General features: G+C 43.2%; 1 protein-coding gene and 1 long non-coding RNA gene across 2 annotated transcripts in view; both read right to left on the bottom strand.

The window, feature by feature from the left end:
* Positions 1-22620, bottom strand: part of LOC122487681 — a 176900-nt gene that overhangs the window by 89983 nt on the left and 64297 nt on the right. The gene's annotated exons all lie outside the window — the stretch shown is intronic.
* Positions 3780-5014, bottom strand: LOC122487692. The gene is made up of 2 exons (XR_006298445.1): positions 4969-5014; positions 3780-4371 (listed from the first exon to the last, which is right to left on the bottom strand). It is a non-coding gene; the product is annotated as an uncharacterized LOC122487692 (long non-coding RNA).

The following is a 22620-nucleotide window of genomic DNA, read 5'->3' as shown; positions in this document are numbered from 1 at the left end:
TTCTGCGGTCTCTCTAGAGCATATCATGCACTCCCAATAAGTGAAAAAGTACCTGGGAACATAGGATAATGTGATCGAATTTAGATGAGAGTAAGAAGATATATGGAGTGAGAGTATGCAAGTTTTCTGAAATGTTTTGTGGTTGATACAATCCAACAAGTCCATGAACAAGGTTTGTTTGGATATATGTTTCCTTTACACCAACAAGTCCATAAACAAGGTTTGTTTGTATATATGTTTTCTTTAAACCAGAACCAGAGAGCTGTGACATTGACATAGGCTTCCCAACACATTCCCACAATGCGCCCTGTGCATTTGGGAGGTAGCCCCTTGTCTCTCTTTTCTGTCCTGGAACCCAGTGCCTGACTCCACCACTCAGTGAATTCATCTCAGAATACTGCAGTTGGGAAGAGACCTATGTTTTTCATAGACTTCCTGAAAGGCACCTAAAAACATTGGATTTTACAGAGTTGTGTCTGATCTGTCTGGAATCCTCTGAGGATGTGTCAGTTGGAATGGCACTTTCTTTGCCGTGAGATCAGGGAGCCCTGCAGTATTCCTGTGTGCCTTGTGGTCGGTCACCAGAGGGTGCTGTGTGGCTGCTCATGACAGGGACACTGCTCCCCAAAGATGGGGCTGGCAGGTGCTGGGCGTCACTGCTGGAGGAGCCTGAAGGGTGGAGGGGCTTGACTCGCTATCAGAGGCCTGTCTGAGTCTCCATCCTGCAGTCTCCTTGAGTTCCTGATGTGCTGTGTAAAGGACTCTCTGGCTTGCCGAGGTCCAAGTGGTTCTTGCTGTTGCCACTCAGTCGTCAGGATGAACACCTTCAGGTCCTGGTCTTTAACTCATTGACCTGACCTGCACTTAAGGTGCTTTCCTGAGAGTAAGCGACCCAGCCTGGGAGGAGAGCCAGCAAGCAGACAGCAGTGGCTCAGCCTGTATCCTCCCCTGGCCTGAAAGCAGGGACTGGATGCTCTACTGAGAAGCAGAGCTATGGAACAGGAGGTGCACAGGCAGTTGGAGTTTGTCATGGTATGGGGCCTGGATGGGTGTGTTCCAGGGCATGGGGCAGGTATGCTGTGAAGGAGGTCAGAATGAGGGAATGTGGTTTCTTTCCTGTCCCATGGGTCACTCCTAGGTACCCTGATGGCCTCAGTGCTGGCTTGTCCTCCTGATTCTTCAGGGATCCACTCAGTCCCAGGGGTCCCTGCTTTCCACATAAGACCCCAACGGAATCAAGAGTCTGTAGATATTGGAACCTGGAGGCAGCGCCCGAAAAATGCATATAAATTTTTTCCCCAAAGTTGTGCTAGGTGTACACGCCTACAGAGAGGGAGAGTTTCGGTACACATGTACCTTTCTGTACAATGATGAGAGTCAAAATATTGGAATCGGCCCAGTCATTCAGCTTCTGGAGACGCAGAGTAAAGGATGATGTGTGGCCCCTGAGAATGCAGAAGGGGACAGGACTGTGCCTGTCCACTGTGGGGACATCCCATGGTACAAGACCATAGTCCTGGAGGGATGCCCAACCTGTCACACCACTCATGAACACAAACACAGACACCTGGGGCCCTCAAAGCCAAAGGACTGTGAAGATGACACCGTGTCTTCTGGGCCAATATTTCTTGAAAGAATATACATTTTTTTCTGCGTATGTACTTGTTGTTTCCTATTTATTTATTTATTTGGAGAGAGCGAGAAGAAGAATCCTGACCAGGGCTTCAAGCTGGCATTGTAGAGCCTGACTTGGGACTTGATCTCAAGTACCTTGGGATCATGACCTGAGCCAAATTCGACTCGGAAACTTGCCCATTGAGCCACCTTGGTGCCTGTCCTCATTATTAAATCTTCATTTTACTGAATACATGTCACCTGTAGGAAACCCTTCAGAACTTTATACTTTATTGCCTAATAGAATAGCATAAATGGCATATTGACGGATTCATTTTTGTGTTTTTATAATATGCACGTTAGACCAATATCACCATGGCCAGTCGAGGAAAATGAAAGATTTTCAAGGTATTCGCTCTGGTCCAGACATTTCTCTTCTGGCTTCTGCTCTTGCGTCAAACCTCAGAGGGTCCCCATGCCAGATAATGAAGATATTTCAAGTGGGGGCTTCACCTAATCTTTGTTCTTTGAGGACTATTCCTCTAGTGGATTCCTTGAGTGGAATATGCAATTATTAATCAGTCTCCTGTCATGTAGCCAGACACAACAGGCCATGTTGTGTGTTTGCACACACATGGAAATCCCAGAGGAGCTAAAGCAGCAGAAACCGAGATCGCTGGTTGCAGAGACTGGGGTGAGGGAATGAGCCGTGGGTGATTAGTAGTCCACGTGTCTCTGTGATGGAAATGTTCTAGGAGTACATAGTGGTCACGGGTGTAAACTCCTGCGAATGTACGTACTGACACTTGAAGTTGTAATTTCAAAGGATCAGAGTAAATTGTTTGGAACTTAGTTTATCTTTTATTTATAAAACACTAATATATAAGGACAGTAAATGCTTCTATAACAACTACAGAAATGACAAAGAACGCAATGACAAGGTCAGGGAATTCATCCTGTGGGGCTGCAGCCGACATGAGCTGCTGTTGGGGAGCTGAGGCTGGTTGCTCAGCTGCAGGAGGTGTTTGCTCCAGCCGTTCCGTGACCCCTATGGCTGGGGCTGGGGGCTGCTCATGTTCTGGGGCCACCAAAGGGGCAGGTGGCTCTTCCAGCTCCTGACTGTCAGCCAGAGCTGGGAGTACCTCCTGCCCTGGTGGGGACACTGCAGTCAGGGTCTCCGATTCTCGTACGTGCTGAGCTCCAGGAGAACTGGTGGCTTCAGGCAGCCTGGGCCGCGAGGCTGCAGTGGGCACCACAGAGATAGTGGGGGCTCGCTCGAGAGGCATGTCTGGACGGGGCTCTAGAGCTGATGCCAAAGCTTCAAGAATAGAAAGTGTCATCACCGTGAGTGCCATTCCATGGTAGGAAACCTCTCCCGCAGACATTGTCATCTGAGTCAAAGAACCCACCAGGAGGAAATCTCCCAGATGGCAGGCTAATGGAACAGTGATCTGAGACTAGTCCCTACTCCTGGCCCACCTACAGTCTCAGGAAACATGTTCTCTGTGGCATACCCCATCCCCTCCACACGCCCACATCTCCCACCCAGAGTCCTCCTCGCCCAGAGGCTCTGGCTCATTGGGCTCACACTTTCTCCGCCATGAGTATAGAAGGCGGGCGTGGCGCTGCAGCTCAGAGCCCGGCATGTGGACCCCTACATATTCCTGCAGTGCCTTCAGGCTGATGAAATCTGGGGGCTGGAAAAAGTACTCGGGTAGTAGTCCAGCCAGGTGCCCAGGATGGAGGAGATGGCCCTGGGGATACAAAAGTAGCCAGAACAATCATGACGGGGTGTTCCTCCCCCACTGATGTCTCAGGACAGGCCTGTGGGACCTGGCCTCTATGCCTCCTGCTCCTGGATGTCCAGAGACTATTCCTACACCTTGCCCACCTGTGATTTAGGAGTCCTGCTTGAGATAGTTTAGTCACTGAAGAGGGACTGGCCAAAGTCTTTTTGACTGGGACCCCTTAACCAATGATGTGGCAAAGTCTGTCCATCTTGGGGAAGCCAGCCAGACTCCTCCGTGTGTCCCCCTGCCTACCTCCCACTAGAATTCAAGTCCGTGTGTGAGTGGAGGGGTGGTGTCGGGGTGAGTCAGTGCCTTCACTGCATACCCTAGCGCTCCATGAAAATCTGCGCAAATACGGGACAAGAGGACTCTGTCTCTTACCTGGGCTTGCTGGGACCCTCCTGATGCCTTCAACGTGACGACCTGTGCCTCTGTGCTGCCTCATGCACTCAGTGCACATGTGGGTGTCGTCCCGCTGACACCGTTCTCCCATCGTGTGGGTGATATGTGCTCCTTGAGCCCTCACTGTGTCTCCTGTACCCTTGCTAAGCACGCACCGTGGATGTTCCCCAAGGTGGTGAGCGTGATGCTCCCCAAAACCGTTATGCTGGGTCCCCTGATGGGGGTCTAGGCAAGGCTGTGAGTGGGAAGGGATGGGGTTGGACTCTCTAAGGGGCTGACGTGGTCCTCTGGCGCCCTCTGCTGCCTCCTTGTGCCCACAGCCCTACCTCTACCAGACAGGACAGAACCCCTTTCCTTGCTTCCAGGGAGAAGCCCTCAGATCTTTGCCCTCTCACAGGACTCTCAGACGTGTGGGATGCTGGGTCCTGCAGCCCCTCCCACGCACAGTCTCAGCACTGCCCTCTTGGAGAAGGAAGGCCCTCCAGCCTGAGCTCAGCCTACTCACAGTTTCTCCTGCTCCCGGGGTCCGCCATCCTCCTCAGCCTCCGAATGGAAGCATCCGTATCTGGAGGAGGCCAGAAGGACATCATATGAGCTGTCCTGTGGATGCTACGTCTTGTCCTATCCAGAGTCCCTGACTGCTGACTAGAATGGAGCTCTGGAGGGGAGGGTACTGTCCTCTCTGCGCATTGGATCCCAGTCAGCTCCTACAGAAGTGCCTGCACCTAGTGGGGCTTCCTGCGTGTTTGAAGAATGATAGGGCCCCAGTCAGCTCCATCACACATATTGGTGTGGGTCTGGGCGTGCTGCTCATCCTGGGCATCCTTGACTGGTTTGAGCCAGGACTCAGACACACAGACAGAGCCTCCAATCTCCTTTTCCAATGGGAAAACAGCCCAAGTCAACACCTGGCGACAGTGAGGGATGAGGCAGAAAGTTGATCATGGGCAAGAGGACAAAGATGACCCAGCAGAGACGCAGCCCTGCCAGCAGAGCTTTCCACAGGCCAGGGTGACTTTCCCTGCAGTGCCCCCACTGAGAACCTGGAGTTTTTCTACCCCGATCAGAGGAACAAAGTGAGACTCAGGGAGTTGGTGACTTTCCCTAGACTCAAAACCTCAAGGACTGAATCACACTGGGCTGTGAAGGGCAGGGTGCTCACCTCATAAACAACACTTCCAGGACCTGCTGGGTGGTAGTAAAAGTTGGGTACGTGCCCAAGAAGGTGGAGACGTACGTGGGGTCTCTCCCCAGGAATGCGGGTACGAGGTGCTCCACTCACTGCTTCAGCAGGCCTGCATCGATGGTCCACCCCACACAGTTCTCATTCTCATTCCTGGGTGTGACCTTTGTACCCTGAGGTAGAACACAGGAAGGACATAGAATCAGACACAGCACTATGGCCAACAGGAGGGTTGGAGTCCAGAATGCAGACCAAATCCCCAGACCCCAGTGACTTGTGGCAAGCCTGAGACCTGGGTGCCCAGAGTAGGAAAAAGGATCCTGGCATTCACACGAGAATTTGAGGTGGGAAATGACTGAACACATTAGGATCTCAGGTCAGATTGTAAAATGAGTATGCACAGCACCTCCCTGCATTAACAGCAGTGTCCCTGTGATTTCTAACAGCACAGTCCATTCTGGGGATCCGAAGACAGGGACTTTACCTGGCAAAGGTTGGATCAGGATAATAGAACATGTAGGATGTTCAGTGCAGCACTATGACATGGCAAGAGAAGGGAATCATGTCACAGTCCCACATTTGTGAAGGGCTGAATGGGTGAGGAGGTGAGTGGTCTCATTTCCAGAATGTTGTCTAGGTGGTAAGGCCCTTGCTCCTGATCTGGAGGGGCCCCAGGGGCGTGTTCCTTGGCAACCAAAGTGCAGAACAGCAGACATAATGCCATGAGCCCCATATCCCTGTGGCTAAAAATCCCCCTGCTCATCGTGATCATGTGCCAGACTTGGAGAAGGTGTGGAAGGATGGTCAGGCCAACAGGGACACCTGGGAAGAGGAGTTTGGAAAATATGCAAACATCCTCTTTGTTCCCGTGGAGGGAACAAAGTGGTGGCCAAATGATCATACTAATGAAGCACAGTGTCTTCCTGGCCTCGAGGAGATGGAGTTGGCAGCTTTAAAACCTTGGCTTGGTTGTAGGGTACCATAGACGTCGGCCAGGGGGAACACAGTGGCAAGCATGAGAAGGTAAATCGTGAATGAGATATACAGTCCAAGATGCCCACACTTCCCCTCTCTCGAGGTATATTCAATTTCAAGCATAGTGTATTTCATCAAGTCCAGCTTGAAGCAGGGCGATGGAATCCAAGCAGAGATCCAAGCAGAGATGGCACTCAAGGTGCAAAGCAACTTTCCTATCCCAGGGGAATGTCCCATTCTAAATTTCAGGAGATAATTCCTTTTTTTGTTGTCATAGGACTTGGTGTTGTCAGCAGGAGAGCAAGTTAATCTTATGTACGGTCACGGTAAAGGCTGTTTCCCACAGCTTTTACTTTTATTAGGGTGCTGGATATCTCGGTGGGGGGCTCTAGTCTATCATAGGGAGTAATAGGCCCTGCTGGTTGATCATTCCAATGTGTTAAGGTTGGAGCAGTATTTTAGGCCACTAGCCAAGATGGTTTTGCTTGTTACTTTCATATTTAATTTAACTTGTTAGTTTAATATTCTTTTTTTTTTTTCTTTTTACCAGCCCTGCCGTTTGTGAGTTATAGGGTAGGTAAAACCTCCATTCAGAGTCATGTTCTTTTGCCCAGTTTTGCATATTATACTTTTGAAAGGTGACTCCCACTTTTGAAAGGTGTATATTTTATGAAGGCATCCATACATAGTTTCCAGTTTCTCGAATCCCCTAATGGTGGCGGCCTGGTTTGCATGGCAGGAAGGGAAAGCTTGGGTTGGGCCGGATGCAGTGACCACAGAAACCAGGGTGTATTTAGAACATTCACTCAGAGGAAGAGGGCTGATCGAATCAACCGGCCAATGTCTTCCTGGTTAGGAATTCCAGTGAATGGCTCCAGATGCTTCTGGCAGTTTCCTTGGACATTGTTTAGAACTCACAGGACAGGCTGTTACTGCGTTACCCACCTCAATGTACTTCAAGGTAATTCAGCATTGCTAGCAATATGCCATTCCATCTGGGTACTGCAGTGGCCACTCTTTCTATGCACCCATTCTAACGGAGTTCAGTAGTTAAAGCTTGTACTTTAGTACAAGTAGTTAAAGCGTGAGCTTTCTGACTGCCAGGAGGTGTCAGTGTCTTATACGCTGGTACAGTGAAAACAGTGAGGTCCGCCTTAGGCTCTGGCAGACAGACCCAAATGTCTTTCCACATATTTTGACTCCATAAGGGCTTATTCATAATCATCAAAGCACTTGGCTTTCCATTGTCTGAGCCCTCTGGTTAATACCTTTAGAAAAGCCCAGCTGTCAGTGCAAAGGGTTAACAGCCTGACTTGCTTTCAACCCACTGGCTGCTATGGTTTTTCCTGTTCTCATCCAGATGGTGTCGATGTTGGGCTGAATACTGATCACAGACCATGTGAGTAGATGTCCTCAGTATACCAGGTATCAGTGGAAATCACTCCTACCCACTCTTTCTCGGCTGCAGGGGCCACCATTAGGAATAGGTGTGGGGCATCTGGAGGTTCTATACAGGGCCTGGTAGTGCCTGCACATCTAGAGACACTGGGCAGTGGACAGGGACTCCTCTGCTGAAAACAGGCATGCCACTTAGTCAAAGTAGGGGTTTGAGCCATAGCAGAGATGGGTCGATGAAAAATAGTTTTCATCTTCTCCTGCACAGTCATGGAAGTTCTCATCCCAGTGTGTTCTACAGTGAGAGGCTCCACCTGGAGGAGAGCTGTGTACATTGGCTAAAAACCATTGTTCTCTTGAGGGTATGTCAGATTTTGACCAAAATGCTAGAGGTACTCTCTCCTCTTACTGTCCCTGCCACAGTGCCAACCCATGCCTCTGGAGTCAAAGACACGTCTAATCCAAAAAGGAGCCCTGTTGGACAAATGCCCAGAGCTCTAATCTGCCTTACTATTATTTTTTTAATGTACCATTTTAAACATTCATTTCTTTAAACATGTGTATTTATTTTTGAGAGAGTGTGGGGGGGGGAAGAGCGTGAGGTGGGGAAGGGCAGAGAGAGAGGGAGACAGAACGGCAAACAGGCTCCAGGTTCTGAGCTGTCAGCACAGAGCCCAATGAGGGGCTTATACCACGAACCATGAGATCATGACCTGAGCTGAAGTCAGAAGCTCAACTGACTGAGCCACCCAGGCACCCCATGCCTTACTATTATTTTTACTTTCTCAAAGGTGGCTTGCTGTTCTGATCCCCTATCCCATATATGTTCTTTTTTCATCAGATGCGTTAAAGTATAGAGGCACTGTGCCAGGTAGAGAATAAAAGTCCTCAAAAACCCCCAAGCCTACAAAACCTTGTGCCTCTTTCACATTCTTAGAGTTTGGGTGGACTTGCATCTTATAAATCACAGCTTCTGGAACAATATGAGTCTTATCTGACTAGAGGATAACTCAAACCTTATGTGAGTGCCTGTTGCCTGAATTTTCTATGGGTTTGTTGTATATCCTTTCTTTTGCAGATGTTCCAGCAAAGCCCGCAAGGTGTCCTGGAGTAGAGGCAAATCTTTACGTGTTAAAATTATATCATCAATATAATGATCCTGTCTCACCTATGTGGGAAAGAGAACAGAAGAAATAGGTCCCCAGCTACCATCCATGACATATGGTGGGACTGCCTATTCAGGTAGCCTTGGGGGGGGGGGGTGGTTTGAAAGTTCATCATTGTCCCTTCCACATGAAGCCAAGTTAACCTTAGTTACCAGAAACCTTTACTCACCAAAGCCTTTTTTTTTAAAAAATGAATTTCCTAAATGACTTTTGCAAGGACACTTTTTTTTTTTGACAAAGCATTAGAGTAAAACAGCTACTATCTGCAAATAACAAATAACAAAAGACTTAAAAATGGCCAGAATTAAAGATTTTTTGAGAGGTCATTATAATGCAGTTGAAAAGCTAGCTGCTATAGTGGTCTGTATGTTAGAGTCTTCCCCCACCCCACTTGTATTTTCTTCAGTCTCTGTGGGCAGTGTTTTGATTATCTGCTGGGGTGTTTACATTTCAAAGACATGTTAAGATTTACAATTTCAAAGGACCTGGAAAGAAAGAAGTTTTCTCCTAAAGGTTTGGGGGATACGTGTTATTTAAAATTTTCCTTTGTATTAGAGATTCTGTTTCTTCATCAATTACCACAACATCCTCTTCTTTACTTTCGTCACTTCTTTATAGAGATTCCACCTTTATAGAGATTCCACCTTTATAGAGATTCCACTAAAAGGTGGATGACTAATTAGTCATTAGTCAAGGTCAATGACTAATGATCTTGTCATTAGTGCCTAGATCTTTAGTCCATGGCAGATTGCATTGCAAAATGGCATGCTAAAGTCTCCTACTATCATCCTGCTCTACCATTTTGTCTGCCAGCCCCGAAGCTGTCATGGTGGTGGGCAGTCTCATGTTCTCTTCCGATCTTAGCTCATCTTTTAACTTCCTAACATGGCTTTAGCCTCCAGTTGGACATTGCGGCTGGCCAAAGTGTCCACAGTAGAGGCCAGCCCACTGGGGCTACCATGAGCTTCCTTTCTCTGACACACTGCACAAGGTGTAGTTCCTTTAACAAGCACATTAGACCCAGTGGTGTTCTGAGGCCATCCCATCTTTGTGTGGCCATCTACAAGTATCTGACATAGGGTCCTCCCTTCCCACAGACAGGTCAATGGCCCACTTGGGATTTCCCCTCCAGATGTATCTTTCTCAAGGCCCATTCTTCGGTCTCCTGCCTAACTTACCAATTGTTGGTTCATAACCCTCTGAGAAGTTTCCAGGTATCACCTGACACTGGTCTTCCTATACAGAAGGCAGAGAGAAACCAAAGGAAGAGGCAGGCCACTTCAGGTTGGTAGGTGGCAGTTTTAATAAGCAAAAGGAACTTACATTTGAAATTTCTCTTAGGTGGTAGCAAGGCAGATGGATCCCTGCACCCACTCACTAAACCCTACAAGTTTCTAAAGAAACGGAACTGGGCCCAGTCACATTTACCACGTAGGTGTTTTCAACACCAAATCACCATCTCACGGCTATGTCCTTGGAGTAGCGTCTGGGAATGGGAAAGGCCGTTAGAATACACACCACAAGGAGAGGAGAAAAGTGCGAAACCTCTGAGGGCCTGAAGTCTGGCTCACAGGTCAACTGAAAACCACATCTTTTGGATGACATTTCACAACAATTACCTGTGCATTTACTTTTATTAATATTTCATTCCACCATGTGGCTTTAAGCTGCTGTCTATTTCTTTCATTTCACCTTAATTGACTATATTGAGCATTTCTCTTTTTTATTGAAATGTATTTGACATAAAAAGCTGTGCACATGTAAGGTGTACAATGTGTTGATTTGAGACATTTATATACAGTAATTTAATTGCCATTGTAATGATAGCACATCTATCTCATCATATAACTTTAATTTCTTTTTGGGATGGAAATACCTAAGATCTGGTCTTTGGCAAGCTTGGTTATTATAGGGCAATATTGTTGTTTCACTATCCTATGAATTAGATCTCCTGGACTTATTTGTCTATTGGTGTCAAATCTGTACATTTAAACAACATCTGCCCTATTCTCCCAACCTCAGCTTCTGATAACCTCCATTTACTCTGTTTTTATGAATGTGATTTTTTTTGGATTCCACATATATGTTATATTATACTGTATTTGTCTTTCTCTGTCTGCTTTACCTTACTTAGCATAATTTCCTCTAGGCCTATCCATACTATTACAAACCCCAGGGTATCGTTCTTTCTCATGGCTAAATAATATTCCATTATACACTTATACCACATCTTCTTTCCCCATTCATTCATCGACAGGCACTTAGATGATTTCCATATCTTGGTTATTGTGAATAATGTTACAACAAACATGAGTGTACATATTTTCTTTGATATCCTGTTTTTATATCCTTTGGGTGGGTATACACCCTGAAGTGTCAATATTAAATCATATTTTAATTCTATTTTTTATTTTTTTGAGGAGGGTCCATTCTTCTTCTATAGTGGCTGAACACATTTACATTCCTGCAGACATGTCCAAGGATTTCCTTTTCCCCACATCTTAGCCAATGTGTGTTACCTGTTGCCTTCTTGATGATAGCCATCTTAACATGTGTGAGGTGAGGTGATATGTACTGTAACTTTGATTTGCGTATCCCTGATGACTTGTGATGTTAAGCGTCCTTTCATGTATGTGTTAATCATTTGGATGCCTTTTTTGGATAATGTTTATTAGGTTCCTCGGCTCATTTTTTTTCATTGAGTTGTCATAGTTATTTTTGTTGCAGTAGTTACTGTTATTGTTGTTACTGAATCATGTAAGTTCTCTGTATGTTTTGTATATTAAAACCTTACATAATATATAGTTTGCAAATATTTTCTTCCATCCTGCAGGTTGCCTTTTCATATTGGTGATTGTTCTTTTGGCTGTGTAAAAGCTTTTCATTTTGATGTAGTCCCACTTGTTGATTTTACTGATAGCTACTTACCTTCATTTTTCTAGTAAAAGCTTCACACTTTTCTTCTTTCCCTTTAATATTTTTGATGCCACAATTTACCTCTTCTTATGCTGTATATTCAATTCCAAATTATAGTAGCTATAGCTATTTTGAAACCTCTATTTGCTTAACCTTTATACTATACTTAAGTGCTTTCTCCATCATCCTTACAGAATTAGAATTTTCCGAATCTGACTGTATATTTTTCACTTTACCAGTGTGTGGTACACTCCCATGCGCTTCCCTATTACTAAGTGGCATTTTTCAATTTAACTTGGGCTCCTTTCAGCATTGCTTGCAAGGTAGGTCTACTGGTGATAAATCCCCTCAGGTTTTTAGTCTATACATGTCTTTCTTTATCCTTCATATATTCAGGATAACTGCCAGATACTGTATTCTCAGTCTGCAATTTTTCTCTTTCAGCACTTTGAATATATCATTCTAGTCTTTCCTGGCCTCCAGGATTTCTGCTGAGAAATATGCTGGCAGTCTAGTGGGAGTTCCTTTGTGGGTTAAACTGTTTTTGCTCCTGGCTGCCTTTAGTACTTATTCTTTACTTACCTTTGATTTTTCTATAGTTTCATTATAATGTGACTTACAGAATGTCATTTGGTATGGAGATAATACAGTGATCTATTATCTTCTTGAAATTCGATGTCCAAGTTTTCTAGGCTTGAAAACTGTTTACCTATTATTTCTTTAACTTAATTTTCTGTCTTCTCTCTCTCTTCTCCTTCTGGAATCCTGATTATTTGGAGATGACATTTTGATTGAATTACCTACACTACTCAGGGTTTCTTCACTCATTTATTCTTGGCTCTTCATTGTCTTATATCTGTGTGATTTCAAAGGTTACATACTTTAACTCATTTTTTCCCCTTTCTTCTCTCTGCTTACTCTACCTTAGATGTTCTCTATTGTATTCTTCACTTCATCCAACTCATCGAATTCTTTACCTCCAGAATTTGTTTCTCTCTTTTTAATCATTTCTGTGCTTTGATAAAGGTCTCATTTTATTCCTGTACCCTCTTGTGAATTTTGTTTAACTGTTTATCTGAGTTTACTTGTAGCTTGTCAAGTTTCTTCAATAGAGCTATTTTACATTTTTAATCAGCTAGATTACAGATTTGTCTTTTTTTCTGTTGTTGGGGAAATATTGATAGCTTTTGGCAATGCCATGTTTTCTTGGTTTTGACATTACTATATTGCTATATACTATACTATACTATACTATACTATACTATACTATATTATACTATACTATACTATACTATAGCATTACTACATTGCTGTTTTCACATTTGAAGTATCTTTACTAGTTATCAACACATGAGGAACTGTTTATTGATGCTGCCTCTTTGGAGATCACAAATTTGTAATAGATAGAACTCCTCTACTCAATGGCAGAAAATATTTATACATTATACACATAATAAGGGATTAATATCCAGAATATATAGAGAAATCCTAAGACTCAAAAGAAACTAATTTGAAAGCTGGACAAAGCACTTGGATAGACACTTTCCCTAGGAAGATATACAAATGCCTAATAAGCACAATAGAAGATGCTCATTTTTAGGGAAATGCAAATCAAAACAACAGTGAGGTATCACCTCACACCCATTACAATGAACATGACTAAGATAAAATAGACAATGACAAACGTGGTTGTTGGCAAGACAGTGGAGACAACGGAATCTTTGTGCCCTGTTTTTGGTAATGTAAAATGGCACAGCTTCTTTGAAAATCAATACAGCATTTTCTCAAAAAATTAAACACAAGATTAACATAAAATCCAGGAATTCCACTTCTGGGTATATACCTAAAAGAATTGAAAGCAGGTTCTCAACAAGATATCTGTACGCTTATGTTTATAACAGCCTTCCTTACCATATCTGTAATGTGGAAGCAAGCCAAGGGTCCACTGACAAACAGATAAACAAAATATGTTATACAACTACACTGGAATATGGTTTACCCTTGAAAAGGTAGGAATTTTTTAACATATATTATAATGTGTATAAACCTTGCGGGCATTATGCTAAGTGCAATAAGTTAGTAACAAAAAGATAATTACTTTATGATTCCGTTTCTATGAAGTAACTAAAATACTTACATTCATAGAGATAAAAAGTAGAATAGCAGTTGCCAGGTGTTGGGAGGAGAAGGGAATGGGGAATTATTATTTAATGGATACAGCTTCAGTTTTGAATGATGAAAAGTGTTCTGGATTTGGATGTTGATGATGGTTGTACAATATGAATATACATAACACTACCAGACTGTTCACTTAAAAATGATTTAGATGGTAAAGTTTAGATTATGTGTATTTTACCAGGCTAAAAAGGTATTTTTAATATATTTTTTAAGGAAATTTAAATTTCCTTAAATCTCCTTTAAATTTTTTAAGGAAATTTATTTAAGGAAATAAAAAGCAATGGGAAGAAATTGGGGAGATTAAAAAAAATTTTTTTTAAGTTTATTTTTGACAGAGAGAGAGGCAGAGAATGAGCAGGGGAGAGGCAGAGAGAGATGGAGACACAGACTCGGAAGCAGGCTCCAGGCTCTGAGTTGTCAGCACAAGCCTGATGCAGGGCTCGAACTCACAAACTGCGAGATCATGACCTGAGCTGAAGTCAGCCGCTCAACCAACTGAGTCACCCAGGCGCCCCAAAATTGGGGAGTTTTTAAACAAAGAAGGAGTTGATTTTATTCCTTATTTTTGAGAATCCTTGAGAAGATTATTTTCTCAGCAGCATGGAGAACAGATTGAAAGGAAGTAACATGGAAAATATTGACAGAAGATGTAAAGATCTGAAGTAGAACATAAGTAAGAATTTCTTTTCTTTCTTTTTTCTTTTCTTTCTTTCTTTCTTTCTTTCTCTCTTTCTTTGTAAGAGGAAAGAACACACTCAAGAGACTCATGTAATAAAATTGATAAGCTACTTGAGAGGTAAGAGACAGAGAAATAGGTGGAAAGAAACTTTTCAAGGTGGAGAAAACAGGAAAAGGAGCTGATAAAGAAGATAGAAAGTTAACGGTTTTACATGAGCTTGAAGACATATTACCCAAATGAGATTCTCCAGTAGGATACTGGATATGGCTATGTTAGTGTCAAGCTCAGAAATACTTCAGATTGAGATGCACATTTGAGGATAATGAGCATATCAATGGTAAAGATCTGAATGTGAGAGAAATAATACACGGAGGCTCAATAAATTACCCTCAATATTCTGCAGAAGCCAACGGAGTAATCATCTGTCCAGAATACAAGTGCCTTACTAAAATATCTGTTTTATTAATGTGAATTAAATCTCTGATTACATGTGAAATAATGAGTAATATGTTCCTGGAAATGATTATTTTTCATACTATAAACCTGCAAGTGACTATAGTTTTTTTTGTTTTTTTTTTCAACGTTTATTTATTTTTGGGACAGAGAGAGACAGAGCATGAACGGGGGAGGGGCAGAGAGACAGGGAGACACAGAATCGGAAACAGGCTCCAGGCTCTGAGCCATCAGCCCAGAGCCCGACGCGGGGCTCGAACTCCCGGACCGCGAGATCGTGACCTGGCTGAAGTCAGACGCCTAACCGACTGCGCCACCCATGCGCCCCGTGACTATAGTTTTTAACAAGAAAATAAATCTGAGAGGGCAAGAATTATAACCTTAATTTTAAAAAATATCTGTAAACCTCTATGGATACGCATGTTTGCAAGTAGTGTGATAATGGCATAGTATACATTCTTACAAAATATAGACTTGTAATTTTCCTACATAATCCAGATTTTAATAGCTGTAACATTCAATTACTAGAAACATCTTGTTCTATGAAAATGGTAGGAACTGGTAAAATATTAGCTGTATCTGTGATGAAGAATTTAGCCAGCTATTGTAGGATAAATTTTCTATCCTAACAAAACTTTTGATTCCTGGATTTCAGAGCCAAACTTTAGTGTTTTTTTTTTTTAATTTTATTTCTGTTTTTGCAGAAACTATTACATAGTACGTGGTCAACCATTGTTCATAGAGGATGTTAATATTGGGAAATGTTTAATGTTGAACACCATGAGAAGGTAGTGATTTTCCTGATTGCATAGGAGTTAACCATTGAGTAGCAAATATTCTTAGAGTCAAATCTGTAGAAGGAAAGTAAGACACACCCCTAGCACTCTGATCAGTTTAAGCATCCATGTTTTAGAGAAGGCTATGACAGTGGGAGAGAGAATTATCTCTGAGCCTTGGGATTTAGAAAGTGGCAGTTCATATCAGCAAATACTGTGAGAGGACTCATCTCTGTAGTTAGCCAAGTTTTCATTCAGGGATAAATACCACACTGCCCACATTGAGTGGAGTTTTCCAGAGAGATCAGTGTGTCTGGAGTGTCAAGAGGAAAAACTTGATGGAACTTTGGAGGCCTAAAGTGGAATAAAATATTTTAAGGGTCTTTATGCATCTAAATGCTATCTATCATGTGAAAGTCAGGATAAAGGCACATTGTCATTACCCTAAAGGAGAGTTTAAACACTCTGCAGGTGAGGAACTACCTTCCAGAGGACTGATTGACTTTTGTTAGTGTAGCAGGAGCCCACACAATTGTGGTTTTCTTTTTTGTAATGCAAGTGTCTGACTTAAGCTTTGATTGCCAGGACATACATCTCAAAGAGGCATCCATTTCAAAGAAAGCTATCTCCGATAAACACATCCCTAGCCACAGGACTAGACAAATAGGACACCTCCCCCCACTGAAGCTCCGTTGATTGGTAAGGCTTGGTTGATTTCAATAACTCAGCATTTGGGACACTTGTCTTTTATTCTCTGTACTTTTCCCACTCTTATGTCTTAATTTACCAATAAAGACTAATGCCATGACACCCAAGACCCCCATTTATACCATAACAAAAACACAACCCCACCCTGTGTGTACTATCTTCTCTCTCTCTCCCCTCTCTCTGTCTCCCTGACCCAACAAAAATCTTGCTGACACCAAGTATAATTTCCATGTCTTTTAAGTAATAAAACTATCTTTTTTCACTTTCCTGAACTTGTTGTTGAAGGGTGTCTTGCCATCTTACTAAAAACCACAAAGGTTGGGTCATTGGTTAGTTATAAGCTAAGACCCACACAAAACAGTTTGTGTAATCAGCAGGATTGCATGATTGCCCTAGCACTTAATCCACGGGAGTGTCCTTTACCTGTGACTTGCTAACTAACCATCTAACTCAGGTGGGTAATACCACCTGGGAAAGAAGCACCACTTGCTAGAAGTTTTCTTGCTACTATGTGCTTTTCCATATTTCCTCTGTCACGTTTTGCCTGTGGTATGCAACCCAAAAGGCTATCGCTTCCATAATAATCCAATGATCCCCAGAGAAGCATGATCAGTATCATATGTTCTAATAAGATGATTAGACCACTAATTATAAAAGCCTTACTTGACTATTAAAGTGTGAAAGGGTCGTCTCTGAATCAAGGCCAAGGAAAGCTGAGGAGGTGGGACTGGATCAGATCGGATTGCAGACTTACTGTCACTTCCTGAGGAGAGGCTCTGGACTAAAGGCATGAGGAAAGGATTCCTGTAGGTGAGTGGGATGAGAGACGCCTGCCTGCAACCAATGACTTAATGGTTCTTGCCTGCACTGTATGTCCTAACCCAGAAAAGTGAAATAACCTTGCAAGCAGAAACCAAAGGCAACACAAAATGAAAACTACAACAGAGGCCTACAGTCTCTGTGTCACCAGTTCACTCACAAGTGTCACTGCCTTCCCTGACCTGATGGGATATGATGGGTCTAATTCCTGGCGTGATGTTGCTAAAAAAAATAATGGACAAATAAAAATGTCCTGAACTTTTGGGATTAGCACCTCCTTAGAGCCTTGAGAAGGTAGACTAGCCCGTTGATAAATGCAAAACCCCATGGACGCTTCCTGGACATTATTTAATGCCATGCATACCAATAAGCCAAGACTCTGGCATTACACTCCAGGAGCCTAAGGGCTTTTCCCATTGTTATCATGCTGGTAGTGACAGACCCAATTCTGGAGAAGTCTTTTGGGACTCCCTGGAAAAGAAATCAGCCACCTACGAAGAGGGCTCATAGTGACATCATTGAAATTTTTTCGGTAATAACACGTAAGATTAAGGTAACACACACACACACAAATCAAGAAGTAGCAATTGAGATAAAAAAGAAAAACAACGATGCCTTAACTGAAATTTAAACCTTTCTTAAGTATTTTATGTAGAAAGAAGGAGAGGAGGCTATTGTGGGTTTTCTTATTTGCTTAAAAGAGCTCTGAATTTTTACTCATGGCTGCTAAAATGTGTCCACTGGCCAGTATCTCTAAAACCCCTAAAATCCATAACTTTCTTAAAGGTCCATCTGGGCTATATGCTTATTCCCTCCGAGACACCACAAATCCTGCACCCCTTGGCTTTTCCCTGAACAGGTGAGAATGAAGAAATGTACCTGATGAGGCATTCTTCCTGCAAAGGGAAAAGCTAACAGGGTTATTGAGTCCTCTGGTGAGGAGAAAGGGGGAAAAGAAAAGGCAAAGTCCCCCAGAACCACTAATGTCTGTACCAGGACCTTCTTCTCCTCACTTGGATATTTATTGCTTGGCACCGTCTCCTCACAGTGAATGAAAAACAATAAGATAAAGCCCAGGTCCCGTGGTACAAAACTGGCATAATTGAATGGGTTTACCATTTCCATAACTATAGTAACCCAAAGGACCCGATCTTCGTGTCCAACCCTGAAAAGGTCCCATTTGACCATGAGTCCAGAGAATTATATTTTACAGATGCTCCCCCTAGTTACAGGATCAAAATGATGGGAGAAAAAGAAACAAAGGGAGAGGGGCCAACATGGAGGAGAAGTAGGGGGATCCATATGTCCCGTGTCTCTGAAACAAAGAAGTGTAGAAGCCAAGGGACTTTGAACACCAGAGCCTGGGAGGAAAAGAAACTGAATCTATTAGGAAAAAAATGGGAAAGCTGGAAAAAAGATAGGTGGGTAACTGAGAACTGGGGGAGATTAAAAAAGGCCAAGTGGGCATGGAGGGGTGGCACCCCCTTCTGCGGAGAGGCAAAGGGAGGAGAAAGAGTGGCTGGGGAAGTGCAGGACCATATCTGGACAGGAGAAAGACCTCGGACTGAGACTGAGAGGGATCCGATCTGTAACTGCGGGGCTTTCTTTGGACTGGGGCCGGCTCCCTGTTCCGAAGTCCACCTGGGGAGGAAGGGAGCCAGCCCTGGGTGCAGTGGTAGGTCAGGGGCACAGTCCGCAGCTGGAGAAAGTGGTTCCCTCCCCGGAGGGCTGCACAATAGTACAAAACCTGCCTGCATCAGCCACCCTGGGCACAGTGGCTGGGCCGAGGGTGCAGTCTGCAGGGGGACAAGGCCACTGTCTCCCTGGAGTGCTGTGGGAAAAGACAAAGTCGGCCTGTGTCCGCCACCCCAGGGGCTTTCGGTGGCGAGGGTGGCGGCTCAGTCCGCAGGAGGAGAAGTCGGTCCTCCCTGAAGTGCGGTGACACACAAAGCCAGCGGGACCACATATCGGCCACACTGAGAGGCGCTTCTCCAGGGCCAGAGCACGCATAGCAGGACTTTGAATCCTAGTCAAGCACAGGATCAGGGGAGTCAGTGGAGAGAGGGAAGACCGCCCCCTCTGCACCCGCGGCACAGTGAGGACAACTCAAACTGTCCACTGGGTCTGGCTCTGTGGAAAAGAGACTGGGGGATCACCATTCCCCACCCCCCCACACACACACCACCACCAAGTCGGGGCCTCAGGGATCACTACCAGGCCCATAGTGGAGGTGAGTCCAGACCACACCAAACCACGTTCCTTTGCACTGGGTAACTGCTATTGACTGGAGCGGCACAGACCCTGTGGACAGCTCGTCCTGACAAGCTATGCAGCATTGCCTGGATTAATTCTAGGTCAATTCTGGATATACAGATATATTCCCCCACCCCACCACCCCATTTCTCCTCCTTATCTCTTCCTTCCCTTGGCTGGTCACTCTGGTTATCGGTCTGTCTAAACAGACATTTAACCCATTATCTTCATACATGTTCTACACCTCCTTCTTTACACTCCTTTCTCTCTCTCTGGAATAACCAAGCCACACATTTTCTCTGTCTGGGTAACTGTATCCTCGTTTCGTTTTCCCCACCTCCTTCCTTAGTTTCCTTTCTCTCTCTCTGGATTAAGCCTTTTAGTCTCTCTGCCTAATCAATGTTTATTTTTTCTCCCCCCCTCCACGCATTTTTCCCGTGGTATGTGCTCATCCATTAGCACTGCCTCCACTCTCTTCTTTACTTGTAGTTGGTGTTTTTGTTTTTGTTTTTTAGTCTTTAGGTTTTTGTTTTTGTTTATTTGTTTGTTTATTTGTTTGTGTGTTTGTGTGTTTTTGTCTCCTGTTTGTCTATCTGTTTTCCTTTCCAGGGCTACTCCAAGGAAGAAATCAAGGCACATCTGGTGGAGGGTCCAAAAAATCACTACGAGTAGGGTAATAAAATAATCAAAGTCACAACAACAGAGAGCAAGTAACAATCCCTGAAAAAACACCTCCTGAAAGGCCAGGCCCTGGACAGTGTATGACCCTCCTTTAATATAGCAATACTCACAGGTGCAGAGCACATAACAAGATTTGAACACTCATAAGGGATAGAAAACTAGCAAAAATGACGAAATGGAAGAATTCTCCTCAAAAGAAATTCCAGGAAGTAGCTACAGCTAACGAATTTACCAAAACTGATTTAAGCAATATGACAGAAAAAGAATTTAGAATAATACTCATAAAATTAATCGCTGGGCTTGATAAAAGCATAGAGGACAGCAGAGAATCTATTGCTACAGAGATCAAGGGACTAAAAAATTGTCATGAGGAATTAAAAAATGCTATAAATGAAGTGCAAAATAAAATGGAGGTGACCACAGCTCAGATTGAAGAGGCAGAGGAGAGAATAGGTGGATTCAAGGATAAAATTGTGGGAAAAGAGGAAGCTGAGAAAAAGAGAGATAAAAAAAATCCAGGAGTACGTGGGAAAAATTAGAGAACTAAGTGATACAATCAAACGGAACAATATACGTATCATAGGAATTCCAGAAGAAGAAGACAGAGAAAAAGAGGCTGAGGGTGTATTTGAATAAATCATAGCTGAGAACTTCCCTGATCTGGGGAAGGAAACACGCATTGAAATCCAAGAGGTACAGAAAACTCCCTTCAGACATAACTTGAATCGATCTTCTGCACGACATATCATAGTGAAACTGGCAAAAGAAGGATAAAGAGAGAATTCTGAGAGCAGCTAGGGATAAACGGGCCCTAACATACAAAGGTAGACACATAAGGGTAGTAGCAGACCTATCTACTGAAACTTGGCAGGACAGAAAGAATGGCAGAAAGTCTTCAATGTATTGAACAGAAAAAATATGCAGCCGAGAATCCTTTAACCAGCAAGCCTGTCATTCAGAATAGAAGGAGAGAGAAAGGTCTTCGCAAACAAAAACTGAAGGAATGCATCACCACTAAACCAGCCCTACAAGAGATCCTAAGGGAGATTCTGTGAGGGAAATGTTGCAAGGACCACAAAGTACCAGAGACACACTACAAGCATGAAAACGACAGAAGTCACAATGACTCTAAACCCATATCTTTCAATAATAACGCTGAATGTAAATGGACTAAATGCTCCAACCAAAAGACATAGGGTATCAGAATGGATAAAAGAAAACAAGACCCATCTATTTGCTGTCTACAAGAGACTCATTTTAGACCTTCAGATTGAAAGTGAGGGGATGGAGAACTATCTATCATGCCACTGGAAGTCAAAAGAAAGCTGGAATAGCCATACTTATATCAGACAAACTAGACTTTAAATTAAAGGCTGTAACAAGAGATGAAGAAGGGCATTATATAATAACCACAGGGTCTATCCATCAGGAAGAGCTAACAATTATAAATGTCTATGCACCGAATACAAGAGCCCCCAAATACATAAAACAATTACTCATAAACATAAGCAACCTTATTGATAAGAATGTGGTAATTGCAGGGGACTTTGATACTCCACTCACAGCATTGATTAGATCATCTAGACACAGGATCAATAAAGAAACAAGGGCCCTGAATGATACATTGGATCAGATGGACTTGACAGATATACTTAGAACTCTGCATCCCAAAGCAGCAGAATATACTTTCTTCTCGAGTGCACATGGAATGTTCTCCAAGATAGATCACATACTGGGTCACAAAACAGCCCTTCATAAGTATAAAAGAACTGAGATCATACCATGCACACTTTCAGACCACAATGCTATGAAACTTGAAATCAACCACAGGAAAAAGTCTGGAAAACCTCCAAAAGCATGGAAGTTAAAGAACACCCTACTAAAGAATGAATGAGTCAACCAGGCAATTAGAGAAGAAATTAAAAAATATATGGAAACAAATGAAGATGAAAATGCAACAATCCAAATGCTTTGGGATGCAGCGAAGGCAGTTCTGAGAGAAAAATACGTCGCAATCCAGGCCTATCTCAAGAAACAAGAAAAATCCCAAACACAAACTCTAACAGCACAGCACTCCAAACCCAGCAGAAGAAGAGAAATAATACAGATCAGAGCAGATACAAACAATAGAGAACCAAAAAAACCCAAAAAAAACAAAAAACAAAAAACAAAAAACAAAAACAAAACAAAACTGTATGAAAACTCAATGAAATCAAGAGTTGTGGGTTTTTTTTGAAAAAATAAACAAAATTGATAAACCTCCAGCCAGGCTTCTCAAAAAGAAGAGGGAGGTGACCCAAATAAATCAAATAATGAATGAAAATGGAATTATTACAACCAATGCCTCAGAAATACAATTATCAGGGAATACTATGAAAAATTATATGCCAACAAACTGGACAACCTGGAAGAAACGGACAAATTCCTAAGCACCCACACACTTTCAAAACTCAAACAGGAAGAAATAGAAAACTTGAATAGACCCATAACCAGTGAAGAAATTGAATCAGTCATCAAAAATCTCCCAACAAATAAGAGTCCAGGAGCAGATGGATTCCCAGGGGAATTCTACCAAGCATTTAAAGCAGAGATAATACCTATCCTTCTCAAGCTGTTCCAAAAAATAGAAAGG

The sequence above is a fragment of the Prionailurus bengalensis genome, chromosome A2 (genome assembly GCF_016509475.1).
Source record: "Prionailurus bengalensis isolate Pbe53 chromosome A2, Fcat_Pben_1.1_paternal_pri, whole genome shotgun sequence".
NCBI lineage: Eukaryota > Metazoa > Chordata > Mammalia > Carnivora > Felidae > Prionailurus > Prionailurus bengalensis.
The sequence above is the reverse complement of the archived record's forward strand: the minus strand, read 5'-3'. Positions and strand labels throughout refer to the sequence as shown.